The 14,898-nt window shown below is 46.2% G+C and overlaps 1 protein-coding gene across 2 annotated transcripts in view; it reads left to right on the top strand.

The window, feature by feature from the left end:
- Window positions 1–14,898, top strand: part of VDR (vitamin D receptor) — a 1,330,217-nt gene that overhangs the window by 544,386 nt on the left and 770,933 nt on the right. The gene's annotated exons all lie outside the window — the stretch shown is intronic.

Below are 14,898 nucleotides of genomic sequence, written 5' to 3'. Positions count from 1 at the left end.
TGTTATATTACTGCTGACACTCTTGCCGAGAATAGCCCCGGGCTGTTCTTATACCCTTAAGGCAAACAACAAAAATTTCACTGAGTGCTGATCACAGAAAATGCTGTCAAATAACTGCTTTCTGGAGATATATACTGGCAGAAGAATCCATTTGGGCTATCTAATGTTGTTTTGTATTTTTTCTGCACAATGTTATTCATTATTGCAGCACTGTGTTAATTTTGAATTGCAAATGTTCGTGTGCATGTGTTTACATCTCGGTAGTGTAAAACTAGACGATATGTGTTGTCAGGTTTTATTACTGGAAACAAAGGATTATTCATCAGGGAGGTGCAAGTCTCAATCACACCTTGGTATTCGAGTTGCTCTAAGATTTCTTTGACCTGTCTTTTTGCATCGTTTTTATAGGGTACTGTCTCTGTGGATTTGGAGTAGATTTTAATGGGATTTCATGGTGGGTGGACTCCAAGTCCCACCCTACATGGTTGCGGTATAATGGCAGAGCTAGCGCTAGCGCCCACTCCTACGCATATGAGTGTTTTAAAGCTTCTGGAACTAGGTCAGAGAAAGCAGGCAAAATGACGCTTTCCCCCTTCGGGCAATCCATCACAAACTCAGGCGGCCAATCCCTTTCTGCTAGCACTACTTTCATATCCAAAGGTCACATTCACCCAAAAGAGATTTTAACCTTCCTTGAGATATCCTCCTCTAGTTGAAGGGTAATTTCATACATTCTATGCGTGACACTAACCCTCGTATCGGGTGTTTCCACCGTGGTGTGTTCATTCAATACTGCTTTCACCAGAAAATCCTTCAGGGTCTAGTGAGCTATTGTTACTTCTGATGCACTGTCTAGCATCGTCAGAGCCCATTCCCCATTCAGAAGCTGCATCCTCAGTAACAAGGGCATGCCTCATTTTTAAGCCAGCTACTTTCTTCTTTTTAAATTGAGGTTTTACTTTATGTTGCTCTTCCTGTTTGATAATGTAATCTGAAGTGCGATGTACTTCCAATTTTGTCTTTGGTCGAGCTTGAGTCTTCTGTGCTGATCGCCCGTCCCTCCCTGAGTTTTTTGATGAACCCTGAAAGGAACGAAAGGAACATGTATCAGTGTCCTGATACCTATAAGGTGTTCTAATGTTATCACGATTCCTAATGTTGTTCCTCTTTTCAGAGGACTCCCGTTGGGGAGACACACCCCTTGATCGTGAATTATTTTCTGAATTATTATTTTTATAGTTTTTGTTTCCCCATTTCTTTGTAGAAGAAGTGGGTGCTTGCTTCGAGTGTCCTTGTCGGGACTACCCGCCATTTGTGGCTTTCCGGCTTTGGTTCCAAAATGATCTCTACCTAATTCAGCATAAGTTTTCTCAATAATATTTGGTAATCCTCGCTCCCTATTTCTAGGTGCTCTTTCCCTTAGGCGGCTGTGTATGACCACTGCTGCTACCTCCCTGTTATATTGCTCAGAATGATTGGAGAGACTTGGGCGAAATTACCCATCGGTTTCATTCCCAAGTCCAGGACAGGTCCTGTCCCTTACTCATTCTGTATTTGTTTCAATACATCTGGAACGACTGCTAAGGAAGGAGTAAGGTGTATTTGGATGTAAACGGCAGCAAAGATTGTTCCCTAAGTGGTACAATCCTAAATCGAGGGAATCATCCCCATTGGCAAGCAAATGGTTAGCATTCTATGTTTTTCCTGGGGACCAGTATGGGGAAATACTGCTTCCAGCTATGCAATTTTTTGTGCTATCCAGAATGGAATTTGCTCCAGTTTGGAAGGAATTGTCCTTATTACTGATTTCAGTGTCTGTGGGTTCATTATAGATGTGGTCTGATGTGGACCAGTTGGAGCATTTCTCACAGGTTGGACTGTCAATATTCGCATGACAAACTGGACAATGTATCTGTATAGCCTGACTATATCTTTGTATATTATACAGATTTCATCCACTGGTAGTCTATCTATCCCGGATGTTGAGTGTATGTCGCTAAGACCGGCAAGGTCGCTCCTTCTACTGCTCAGCAGACCGAGTCTCACATCTGATGTTGTGTGTCAGAGGGCGCCTTTAAACTAACTTTTATGCTGCAGTAAGTTAACAGGACTTCAATTACTTTGTATGGAATGTATTCATCTGGTGGTTCAACTACAATGTATGTGTGTGTAGGAAGGTTGACCCCTGACTATGGTTGCCCCCAACTTTTTGCCTGGTGTTTTGCTGGTTTTCTGACTTAGTTGACCTGAGGCCCTGCTATTCAGGACCTCAGGCCCACTGCTCTCTCTGTAAAATGGATTCCATGTACCTTAGGTACATATCTAAATTGGATACTGAGCCACCTTATCAGTCCCTGTACAGTGTACCTTAGGTACCCAGGGCATAGGTGTACCCAGGGCCTACCAGGGGCTGCAGCATGTATTATGCCACCCCTGGCTGGCCATCCAAATCTGACACAACTGGCTGCTTGACAGCTGGGGCAAGGTGGTGTAATCACCCTTTGCTTTAGATATAGTATACCTATATCTAACCCTAAAATGGACACACAGATCTCCTATCAGTCACTCCTATGGCAGGCCTTAACAATCCTGAAGGCAGAGTGCTTGGAATCGTGTGAGATGGTGCTCTGGCATGAGCTGAGCCTGTCTGCGGCTTTCGGGACGCATCCCTTAGCCGTTTCCATGATATCGCATACCATATACTCGTAAGTGCATTATAATCCTCGCGGTTATGTGCCAACTCTGGTATCGCTTTATCAAAACATGTCGAGTAAGGTGTCATACGAATTGGAATACTAACCCCTCGCCAATTCTGGCGACGGGGTTAGCATTCCACCCTTCTAGAGGGACACGACATGTATGTAACCCCTAACCCCGGTTAAAGTCGAACAGAGCCTCAGCTCCACAAAATGGATGCTGCCACCGAGACACAAGTCTGCCCTCCTGCTGCTGGGAGTCCTCCCAGAGCAGGAGATAAGGACAAAGGGTTTCCTGCCAGGGGCGGTGCCAGCACCGTCCCAGACAGGATTTTGTGTATTGTAGGTAGGCAGGGCTTTAGAGGAAGGTGACTGCACGTGGCACCCCGGTGCTCACTGTGCATAGGCTGGCTGGAACCAGTTCCAGGGTCACTCCAGACCCTGTGCTGGGGAAAAGCCCGCCAAGGAAGTGGGTGTAACCACCCCCCTCCTAGTCCCACCCATAGGGCAGGACTTAGTCGCGTGCCAGCCCCTTTTTCCAGGATAAAGGTAGAGACTGGCCCCCTTCCAAATCAGATCATCTTTGAATCCTGAAACTACTTTCTGCGAAAGGAACTCAAGACTTCTTCCTAAGATTTCTCCCTTGTGACTAAGGAGTAGTCACCCTGCATCCGCAGGCACCATCTAAGAACACTGCGGTCTGCTGCAAGTCCTTCCTCCGGAATCCGACTGCCCAGCTCGACGAGAACCGGCTTCCCTGGCACCTCTGACCTCTACCCACCTCTACAGCCCAGCTGAGAACCGTGGGTGCGACGAGACCTCAAGGGACCGGCCATCTGCAAGACTGCACGACTTCTTTCCAGCAAGCCCGCCGAGTGAATTCCTGGTGAGTGCTTTGGGGTCCGAGAAGCCCCCACCCTGAGCAGCTCCAGCACCGAAGAGCAGCCCCCCAGCATCTCCACGATCTGCGTGGGGCCCTTCTGCTTTCCGCTGCTCACCGCGTTGTTTGGCTACTAGCCCGTTGGCTTGTGGCCTCCCTGACGACGCCCGACGACATTTCTGCTGCTGGTCTGGTTGCTCCAGACTGGCCCTTGCTCCCTCCCAGAAGAGGAGCACCCCGGACCCTCCTGGTCCACTCAAGACGCCATTTTGAGTCCACCGCGTGGGCTTGAATTAGCCAAGGCTTGTTGCCCAATCCTGGGTAACTTCGACGCCAACGACTTCATCCTCCGTGGGACAGCTCGCACCTCCATCCTGGTCGCCGACAACGCCTCCTGGTCCGAGAGACTGCAGAGCCCAGCAGCGCCCACTCACCTGACTGCGGTGACTTCGCCCGGTGCCATCCTGGTGCCCACTTAATCACTGGCTAGTGATTCAAGAACTTGGTCCCCTCTGCTTTCAGGTTTCTTCTTCCTCGATCCAGGCTTGGATCCAACGAACTTTCCTTCACTGGTCGCCTGCCAGCAACTTCCTTCTTCCAGGCTCCGGGTCCGGCAACGAGATCCCCGACGTCTTTTCAGACCTATGCAGCTGCAGCCCCTGGGCTAGGTAACTTCGGCACTTCGGTGTCCCAGCATAGCCTCACTATCCTAGGGTCAGGATCCACTGTCGTTTTCTTCCTACCAGGTCGGGTTCGCCCGTGAACACTAACTTTGCCTTTTCTAGCTTCCATAGACTTTGTCCCGCATCCCGCGTGAGAGTGCACACTCTGCACCCGAGTTCCCTAGGCCTCCTGCTAGTAATCTAAAGGTTCAGTAGTCCAGTCCTAGCGATCCCAAAGCCTCTGAGAATCGTTACTTACCTGCTAGTAATTCGCATTCCACTTTTAAAGTATATGGTTTTTCGTGCCCCTCGGGCATTTGTGTATAACGTGCTAACTTAAGTATTTTCGTAAGAGTTTTGTTGTGTGCCTAGCACCCTGTCCTCATAAAGAGTACAGGGTTGTTGTGATTCTAATAAATACACTGTTTATTTTCATAACACTTGTGTGGTGTCCTTTCACTGGGTGTTCAAGGGGTAATGTGATGGTAAAACAGCTGGCTTAACACGCCCTCTAGAGTCTTAGCCTTAGACTGCTCGTATCCATGCTACTAGGATAGCTGGTCTATAAGGTTGACTTACAACCAATCATCAATAAGGGTTGTTTGGACTGATATCTAGTGATCACTAGAATAGTGAGCACTGCACATCAGGCCAACTTCTCACAGTGTGGAACAATTTAGTCACTGGATCTACAGGTGGTAACTGAACCCAAGCATAGAATATCTCTGATCCGAACACCTGATGCGCCTCGATCACAAAGGTAACACAGCCACCTGTTGCTGGTACGCCGTGTTCTAACAATTTCATAGTCACTGCATGTCAGCAGTTTTCTGTGATGTTAAGAGCGTTAGTCAATTCATCTTCTCCCGAGCTACTCGCGGGCTAAGTCATTATTAAAACAGAGGAGTACGCTTAAGAGGTAGGGTGTTGCAAAATGTGTGGAACCGTTTACCCTTGCAAGCTTGCTAAACCTTCAGCCAATACACAGAGTATAGCTGCTCACCTGAGGCAGATTTCTCTTTTCCACTTCAGACATCTCTGAAAAGTTGCAAGTAGGGCTTTCTGAGAAAGCACGGTAGAACTACTCAGATTTTTACTGTTTATAGGTGAACCAAACCAACGTTGGCGGCGCCATGTCATGTAGTACCTAGGAGTCCCCAAGGACCTGTGGTTTTTGATGACCTAAACGGAGGTCTGCGTGTCCCGTCCACTTCTGGACACCCCCACAGTATATGTCAGCCATTAGACCAGCTAGCTCTACAGTGCCACTACCACCCCCTGTATTCTACTGTGGTGTAGGTAATCTTTGACAACCACCGAACATGACAACCCTGATTCCTCCGGGATCATAAAAAACAGTACAGTATGTTTCGCTCAGACACAAGTGCTTGCTTTCTTTCAGAAAATGCACAGGATGGCGGTTAGGACATTTCCAAAAGAATTTAGTGGTCCAGCGACAGCCTGCTGTAAAACATATGTGCTGAGTGTTAGAAATGGGGGTCTCTAGTTGACAATGGTTCGCACCTTTGTCCAAATAGGGACCCTTGCTTTTAGTCAGGGAAAGGGAATGCACTCCTAAAATAACCCCTGCTCACCCACTTGGTAGCTTGGCACGAGCAGACAGGCTTATCTCGGAGTCAGTGTGTAAATCATTTGTGAACACATACAGTAACACAGTGAAAACACTACAAATGGACACCACATCAGTTTAGAAAAATAAGTAATCTTTACTGGACTTAACACAAGACCAAACGACAAAAATCCACAATGCAATATCAATAATATGACTTTAACATGGTAGAAATAGCTTAGTTCAATGTAGATGGTAAATGCTGTCAAAGTACCTTGGATGCATCACATAAAACAAACAAAAGGGTCGCAGGGAAGGTGATACGTCGGTGGCCTGCTTCGGGGGAGGTGATGCGTCGGTTCTTTACCGGAGAGGAGGTCTGTTTCTTACTGCGTTGCGCCTGAATGCGATGCAACAATCCGTTGCGATGCAACAAAATAGCGTCTTTGATGCGATGCGCCATTGTGGATGTGATGCGTTCACGCTCGACGCCCGTGCGGCGAAACCGATGGTTTCTTGAGCCGCGACAGGCCCTGCGACACGCTTCTCCGGTAATGCGACGGCAACCTCTGCCGCGATGGCATGCATCTTCGGTGATGACACGCTACGGCGAACAGCTGCAGCGATGAAACGTTACCTCGGCGATGCGACGGCAACTGCAACGGCGGAAACACGTTTCTTCCTCGTTGCGTCGCGGTTCCAGCTCCCACTGACACGCAGTCTCTAGAGGGCCCAAAACAACAGCAGGCACCTCTCTGCAGGTAGAATTCCGAGCAAGGGAATTCAGGGGGAGCTGGCGGTGAAGTCTTTGTGCCCCTGAGACTTCAGAACAGGAGGCAAGCTCAGTTTCATGTCCTTTGAGATCTTCCTCAAGATACTAAAAGTACACACACATTTCCTTTTCCCCTTTCCTTGGCAATAAGTAACCACTGCATGCCAACCCCAAACAGCAAACAGCACAGGGGCAGTCTCCACCTTCATCTTCCTTGGTTTCTCTCCTTGGCAAAGGGTACGTCTTGATTCCCAGAAGTGATCTAAAGTTCTGGGGTCTGGTCCCCAATATTTATACTGCAAAATCCTTTGTTCTCTGAAGGCAGAGAGTGTCTGTGCCCACCAAAATCAGTTCTGTCCTCCCTGGTGCAGCTTCCTGACAGGAGGTGGAGACAGCAATCTGAAATCTGTAACTTATCGATAACCACAGCCACCTTCCCTCAGAAATAGAAGAAGGCTCAAATAATACCCATTTAAAAAAAAAAAAACCTGGGCCGATCCACTGGATTTGCAAAATTATAGACCCATATCTCTTCATCCTTTTCTTTCTAAAATTATGGAGGCTTTAGTCAGTAAACAGTTAACAAAATATCTTGAATGTAATAACTCACTTGACCCTTCCCAGTCAGGCTTCCATGCGTAGTATAGTACCAAATCTCCACTAACTGAAGTAATGGATAATATTAAGTTGGCCTTAGACAAAGGGACGCCAACTATGTTGATCCTCCTTGGCCTGGCAGCAGCATCTGACACCATCTCTCATCGTATCCTAGTGCATAGGTTACGAGAGATTGGTATCAGCGGTATGGCATTAAAATGGTTTGAAAGCTTCCTGGCTGACAGAACACAGCTCAGACTATGACTGTAGATGAAGGGGGCCCACAGGGTTCCATCTTAAGCCCCACTTTATTCAACATCTATGTGTCCTCCCTGGCCACCATAGTTAGATCTTGTGGGTTTGATATCATCTTGTACGCGGACGACACAGAATTGATAGTCACTATTGACACAGACCTCGCGACGACCAGAAATGCTTTTCATAGGTGTATGTTAAAGACGGCGGCATGGATGACTGCGAATTTTTTGTACAGCTAAACACCAGCAAAACCGAGATTTTGTTGTTCGGAAAGGCGGAGGAGCTCTGGTCCTCAGATTGGTAGCCTTCTGAGCTGGGTGAACCCCCTACCCCAAAAAGGGTGGAAAACCTAGGTGTTCTAGTGGATGACAAACTCTCCATGGAGAACACGTGACAAGCATCTCGGGCACATGTTTTGGCCTGATCCAAATGCTTAGAAAGATATTTCCTTGGATCCCTCTCTCGGCAAGAAAATCTTCCATACAGTCATTACTAATGAGTAGACGAGACTATGGAAACTCCCTACTAGTAGGGATTTGGGAAGATCTAATCTCTAGGCTGCAGGTTGTGCAGAACACAGCAGCTTGTCTAGCCCTTAATCGGCCCTCTCGAACACCTTTCGAACCCCTCCTGTGACTGCTTTACTGGCTGCCCATCAGGAAACGAGCAGTGTTTAGGCTTCTTTTCCTTGTATTTAAAACACTACAGGGGAGTGGTCCAGCTCACCTGAGAAAGAAGCTAATACCATATATTCCTTCCTGCCAATTGAGATCCAGTGATCAGCGGCTGTTGTGTCCTATGGGGATCAATAAAACCAGAATGGGCGGCCGCTTATTCTTGTTTCTTGCCCAATTCATTTGAACAAACTGCCAGACTACATCCATGCATGTTCCAACCTCTGGCAGTTTAGAAAACTTCTTAAAACCTGGTTGTTCAGTCACTAATCAGTTGTCTCTACTTTGTCTAATATTGTGGCACCGAGAGATCCCCTTGGGGATGATTCGTTTTGTGCCCAATAAATATAAATAATAATAATAATAACATGGACCCTCTGCACTAAGGGGTGGGGTGGAGTGAGGGCTTCAAGCTGGGTTTGGGGAGGGGTCAGGGAGCACTCTGACAATAGCCCTTTAGGAGCCGGGGCACACACTGACAACCAGGGTCAAGTGAGGGGTTCCCTTTAGGTGAAATTAAAACAAATAATTAATTTGGGGTAGTATTACCATGGTACCAGCTCTTGTTACCGGGACCAGGATGCTTGTTTCCGGTCCAGAGAAGACATGCCTTGGCAGTTCGGTCTGGACTCTTCCCATGATGTACAGGGTCAAGACTGATTTGCATATAGCTGTGTCTGAACTGGGGTGGTGAAGTGAGCTAAAGAATGAGGATGGATTCAACCCAGATCTGTGACTGGGGGTGAGTGATTGAAAAGTTTCAGAGCTCCGTCCATCATCTCCTTGTGTTTGACATGCTATTGTTACTGTAGTACCCAGCATAACACCTCCTGTGGTAGCACAGTGCTGGTTTTCATACTGTGGTACAAACGTCCCCCCCCCAAAAAAACCCACAAGGGTCTGGTGTAGCCAACCGGCATTGTGAAGGACATAGACTGATTACAATTGGGGTTGGCCACTTTCATTGGGTTGGGCACAGGGCTAGTGCACCACTGCAAACTGCCACAAGTCTTGTGCAGAAGGGTGGGTTGTCTGTTTGTGGTGGCAGTGGGTGCATGACAGGCCCTGTGGCTAATCTCACAGCCACAATTCATGCACAGTGGGCTTGCCCGCTCATGGGGAGTTGGGCAGCGGCCTTGTGCAGTGGGGGCGTGGTGAATATGACTAAAATGTGCCAGTTATTAATCACCGAGCTTTCTATATTTGCATCCATGCCATGTACTGCTCAGATTTACATCACTTATGATTTGTTAGATGCATTACTTATGGTGCCATAAGTAATGCATCCTCAGAGTCACTGTGTGAACATGTGCTTCTATGTTTCTACACGTTCCAGGCTACATCATTTTCTTAGTTTGACTAACATTACATTTATTCTAATATATTTTTTCAACAAATTATGAACTGTTTTTTTTGGGTGGATTAATTTTGTGCTGCAGAGTCTACTTTAATTGTTCATATCTGTAAACATGTTTCCTTCATAGGAAATAGCTAGACACCAAGGAGTTAAGCAGTTTGTTGTAATGGTGATAGTGTCATTGTGTGTTATAGGCATATAAATACCCTTTGCTGTATGTTAAAAGGATATTGCAACACACATCGGAGTTTCATGACCTTATAAAAGAACTTGGCCTTTGATCTCAGTCCTCTATAGGATGACAGAACTTATTAGTAGATTACACTATCCTTATAATGTAGGACAGGAGGTACTTTATCCCATTCCTGTGTGTGTCTATATATGTATATATATATATATTCACTGAAAAAACCATAGGTTAGAGACCATATATAGTTAGCTGGACATTTTATTGACATAAAACCAATGAAATTCCATATATAGTTAGTTGCACTAACTATATATCGCGCTCCCGCAATCCACTGCTGATGATGTCACATATTACATCATTCATGACATGGTCAGTGACATCACTGATGACATCACTGATGACATCACTGATGACATCACTGATGACATCACTGATGACATCTCAAATGACATCACTGATGACATCTCAAATGACATCACTGATGACATCACTGATAACAACAACCAGTGATTTTTTTGTTTCTGTAAAGTTTAAATATGTCTTACATATTGAAGAATGAGTGGATGTGTAAGTGTCTGGACGAAGGATTTAGTAGGTGCATGACTGACTGTATGAGTGAGTGATTAAATGTGTCTCACTGAGTGCATGGGTTAGTGACTAAACTGTCTTAATTTGTGCATCATTATGTCTGTTGTTCTGTAAACTGCTGCATGTGTTGATCAGTAGCTATATGAGTAACTATATGGGTTATTGATTGATTGCCCAAGTATTTGTATGGGAGACTGAGTGTGTGTGTGGCTAGCTGGGAGGTGTGTGACTCTGTGCACATCAATGTGTCCTTGTATCAATGATTGTATAAGAAGGTAAGTATGTGTTAGTATATGTTTGAAAATGTAAGGTGCTCTATGTTTAACTGTATAGACAAGAAAATGGAAGTGTGATTGATTCTTTACAGGACTGACTAGGTGTGTGAGTAACTCCATGGATGAGTGGCAGACTGTGAGTGTCTGTATAGGTGTATGAGTGCATATGATAGTGTTGTAAAGATGAGTGATTGTATGTATGAATGATTGTATGGGTGAATGAGTGAAGGTGTGTGTAGACGTAGCAATCAGTGAGTGCGTACGTAGTAACTAGTATTGGTGTGTCAATGGTTTCAAAAATTATACTCTGTATTTAACACTGGGTGAAACAGAGGTTATATTAAAATGTGAGGAGATGCATTGTATTGTCACATGAATGATATCATCAGTGATGTGGTCATTGATGTCAAGTGAGATGTCATCAGTGATGTCATTTGAGATGTCATCAGTGATGTCATCAGTGATGTCACTGACCATGTCATGAATGATGTAATATGTGACATCATCAGCAGTGGATTGCGGGTGCGCGATATATAGTTAGTGCAACTAACTATATATGGAATTTCATTGGTTTTATGTCAATAAAATGTCCAGCTAACTATATATGGTCTCTAACCTATGGTTTTTTCAGTGAATTTTCAAGGTTTTGTAAATGCTAATTCCTAACTATATATGGTCTATAACCTATGGTTTTTTCAGTGAATTTTCAAGGTTTTGTAAATGCTAATTCCTAACTATATATGGTCTATAACCTATGGTTTTTTCAGTGAATTTCAATGTTTTTTTAATAGCAAACATCATAAGCTGTCGAATGTCAAGTACGTGGTAAGTAAAAACATTTTTGTGTTTATGCACACTGATCTGCTTTGAATGCTGCCCCCCACCCCTCATTTCTATTAGGAGTACTCTCTCTTTGCAGATAGTGAAGGGTAGTTAACGCAGGCCTTTGCCCCCGTTGTAATCCGTCGTGCCTGCTTCTCTCTCCATTTGATTGATTGTTCTCTTTGGTTCATTCTCTATTTACAAACAAGCACAGAGTCGCAATACTCTGTTTAGTCTTTGCAGATAGCGAAAAATCGTGTAAAAAAACAAAAGGAATCGAGCAAAATCAGTAGGCCACTAATGGGATCTCTTTTTGACCTCGCTAAAATAGAAACATTAGGAACAACCTGTTGAAAATAGCAATGTGTATGTACATAAGCGGCGTTCATTTGTGTTCACAGTACCCCTTGTTGATTGTTTGAATCGAGCATTGAATTGTTCGAAGTTGGTTCTCTTAAGGATCTTCTCTGCCTGCAAACAAGGAAGAATAGGAATATTCTCTCTCCCTTTGCAGATAGTGAAGGGTAGGTAACGCAAGCCTTTAACACGTCGTACCTATTTCATTCCTCATTGATTGATTGATTGTCCGAACATTGACTGTTTGGGAATTAGTTCTTTTTGGAGGTATTCCCTGTTTGCAAATAAACGTAGGAAAATCTTTGCAAGTAGTGAAAGGGTAGGTAATGCGGACCTTTCTCCCCCGTTGTAATCTGTCATGCCTATCTACTCCCCACTGATTGATGCACCTGTTTCACCCGGACCATTTACTAGAGATATCTGGCCCAACAAGAGAGCACCCCTAGTGAAAAGGACATATGCAATAATAACGAAGTGATCACTGTATCCTGTTAACAGAAACTTTAGCATGAAACAACCTGGAAAGAAAAGAATAAGAAAACGAAAATCAGTAGGCCACTGATGAACTTTTTATTAAATAACAAACAAAGAAACGATAACAATACGTAATGATAAAACCTATTATTGTCCTAGAAACAAGAAACGTTAGAAGTAAGCCCGTAATAAGAAACCTGAAAACATCGCCCCTCACTGCCCCAAAACGTGTCTGTCCCACCGCCTGCCACGGCCAAATAACGGCAAACTGGGAAAGATAGAAGTCAGCAGACATCCGCCCCATTCTAGAAACTTCCAAAGGGCAACAGGTTTTCGGCTACGCCCAGCCGGAAGCAACACATATAAGGCGGGTCCTGCTGCCACGCCTCGGAGATCATCACGTAGGGTGTAGCCGGAGGAGAGGCCGAGGCCGAGGCCAGCGGGACCCGGCCAGGGGGATTGACAACGCTGGAGAGTTGCAGGGGGGGGAATGTCCGTGTCCTCGACCCTCCCCTCTCTCTCACAGTCCGGCCGCGGTGGCCCTTGACAGTGTTAGGTAGTCCCGCCACATTCTCTACCAGTCCGGCCACCAACGGCCGGGGCCGATGGGATCCGGCTGCAGCCGATAAACCAAGGAACCCGTTCATGGGGCCCAGAGCAAGGGGCGTCCGGCCGACATCCACCGGAAGCCCGGCCCGAAGACGGACGGGACACTTCTTCTTTCTTGAATAATGGCTTTGACAACACTGGGGGGGATGTCTTGCACATGCCTCCGACCCCCCCCCCCTCGTCCTCATCGCCTGGTCCGGCCATAACAAATCTCAAGCGAGACGCCGTGGGGTGCACTGGGAGGGAGAGACGGTGCGAACAGGCCTCTCCCGCCTCCCCAGTGGAGGCTTCCCACCTGCACCCTCAGCGCTCCAGGCGCCCGGAAAAGGGTTCTTCCACTGTGGCGATGCTGCAACGTCTCGCCCGGCAGGGTGGAGCCCGTCCGCTCATTTGACCCCGCGATCGCCAGTAGCTACCGAACTCTCAAAATGGCGATCGACGTGGCAAGAGCGGGCCCAGCATAAAGAAATGGCCCGGTCACTGGTTGACTCCACCACAGTAGTCCTCCACGACCTTGAAGATTCTAGAGGAGCCGCGGGAGTCTCCGACCCCCGCAGACACCCCCGATGGGGAATGACTGCCATGATCGCCCGTGGAGTGACGAAACTGTATCCGCGGGACGTCGGCGCTCCCATGCTGGCGCCAGCCTCACTTTGAATTACTAGAATCCTGCAAACCTCAGTTCCGGTGAAAGCACACTGTGACCCGGTAGGAAAAATTGTTGCACCCCCTCCCCTTTTTGACTGATAGTTCAAACCACCGATCCTTTCCTTTGCCCTTTTACCAGAACTTTGGACTGCCTCCCCCTCTTTTACATTTTCTAGAGAAAACAAAACATTAACCACTACATTAGCATAGCAGTTGACACCAGAACTGTTTTCAAATTGAAAACCAACAACATCTTCAACAGAATCCTTTTTGTTTCTGCTGTGACCCTGCTACAGCACAGGCATTGTCCCCAGCAGTAATTCTGCAATGCCGGTAAGAATACCTGTGGTGCCTACTGGACTCACTCACCCCCGCGGCGCCCCACGCCGTTATTTGCTGGGCGGCAACTTACTAGACATCACCTTTGTGCCATCTAGATTTCAGCGCGTTCTGCTGCCTTGGAAGTATTCGCACAACAGACTGCTACTGACGACCCACCCCCAGGCAACATCTTCTGAATTTTCATAATTTGAAAGAACTAGTAACATGTCCTCATCAGGAATTTCCTCATGAAAAGTCTGCAATGATGATTCTTGTAACTCTATGGTCTCCAAACATTCGATAAATTCGCCATCAAGAGATTGATCAAAAAAATCATTCAAGTCATCTCCTCCTTGTGAGAAAATTTCATTATTGGTGCTGTCAATTTCAATAAATGTATTGGATAATTCAAAAGAAATTGCCACGGTCTCTTCGTTGTTTAAATGTTTTTACTGTTTTTGTTTTGTTGTATATATTTATAAGTTATTAAAGTTTTATAATCCTACTACTTTGTTGGAGTGCTATATATTTTTAATGTGACACATAAATGTAAAAACTTTGATGTACAAAGAGTCATCCCTGGAATCTTCCGCTTCAGGCTCGGTCCCCTCCCCAATCACAATACAGGATGGTTTTCAGATAGTAGGAACACGTGTGGTGTGACGGATCTCATCGGGTGTGGGCCTTGATCTACTATAACTCCTTTGAAGAGGGGTGATTCTTTACAGCTGGGGCCATAAACTACATCTGCAGGGCTAGCTGATAGCCTGGACAATCGGACACAGAGGAAGAGGAGTGTCAGAGGGTGCGGTAGTGAATAGGGCGAAAGGGAGGTGTCGGGCGGGCACAGAGTGTGATTCTCAGGGAAGAGCAGCGCAGATGGGGAGAGGTTTATTGCCCATGCATAAGACAGAGAGCGGGGGTGACCAGTGCCTGGGGAAGATGCTTGCGAGGGTGGGGAGCCATGCTACGAATCGACAGCGTGCAGAGAGTGGGTCTGGTCAAGGCATCTAAAATGGCTGCCGTGCACGACAAAAGTGTGGCATTTCAAAAAAGGCAAGATGGCGCAAACAATGTTTTTCAACACTTCCTCATTTCCTTCGATTCGAACGTTAACAGACGTTGGTGCATATTACCAAAGTTAAGCG

This window comes from Lissotriton helveticus, chromosome 1_1, assembly GCF_964261635.1.
Source record: "Lissotriton helveticus chromosome 1_1, aLisHel1.1, whole genome shotgun sequence".
Classification (NCBI taxonomy): domain Eukaryota; kingdom Metazoa; phylum Chordata; class Amphibia; order Caudata; family Salamandridae; genus Lissotriton; species Lissotriton helveticus.
This window is presented reverse-complemented; position numbering and strand designations above follow the sequence as displayed.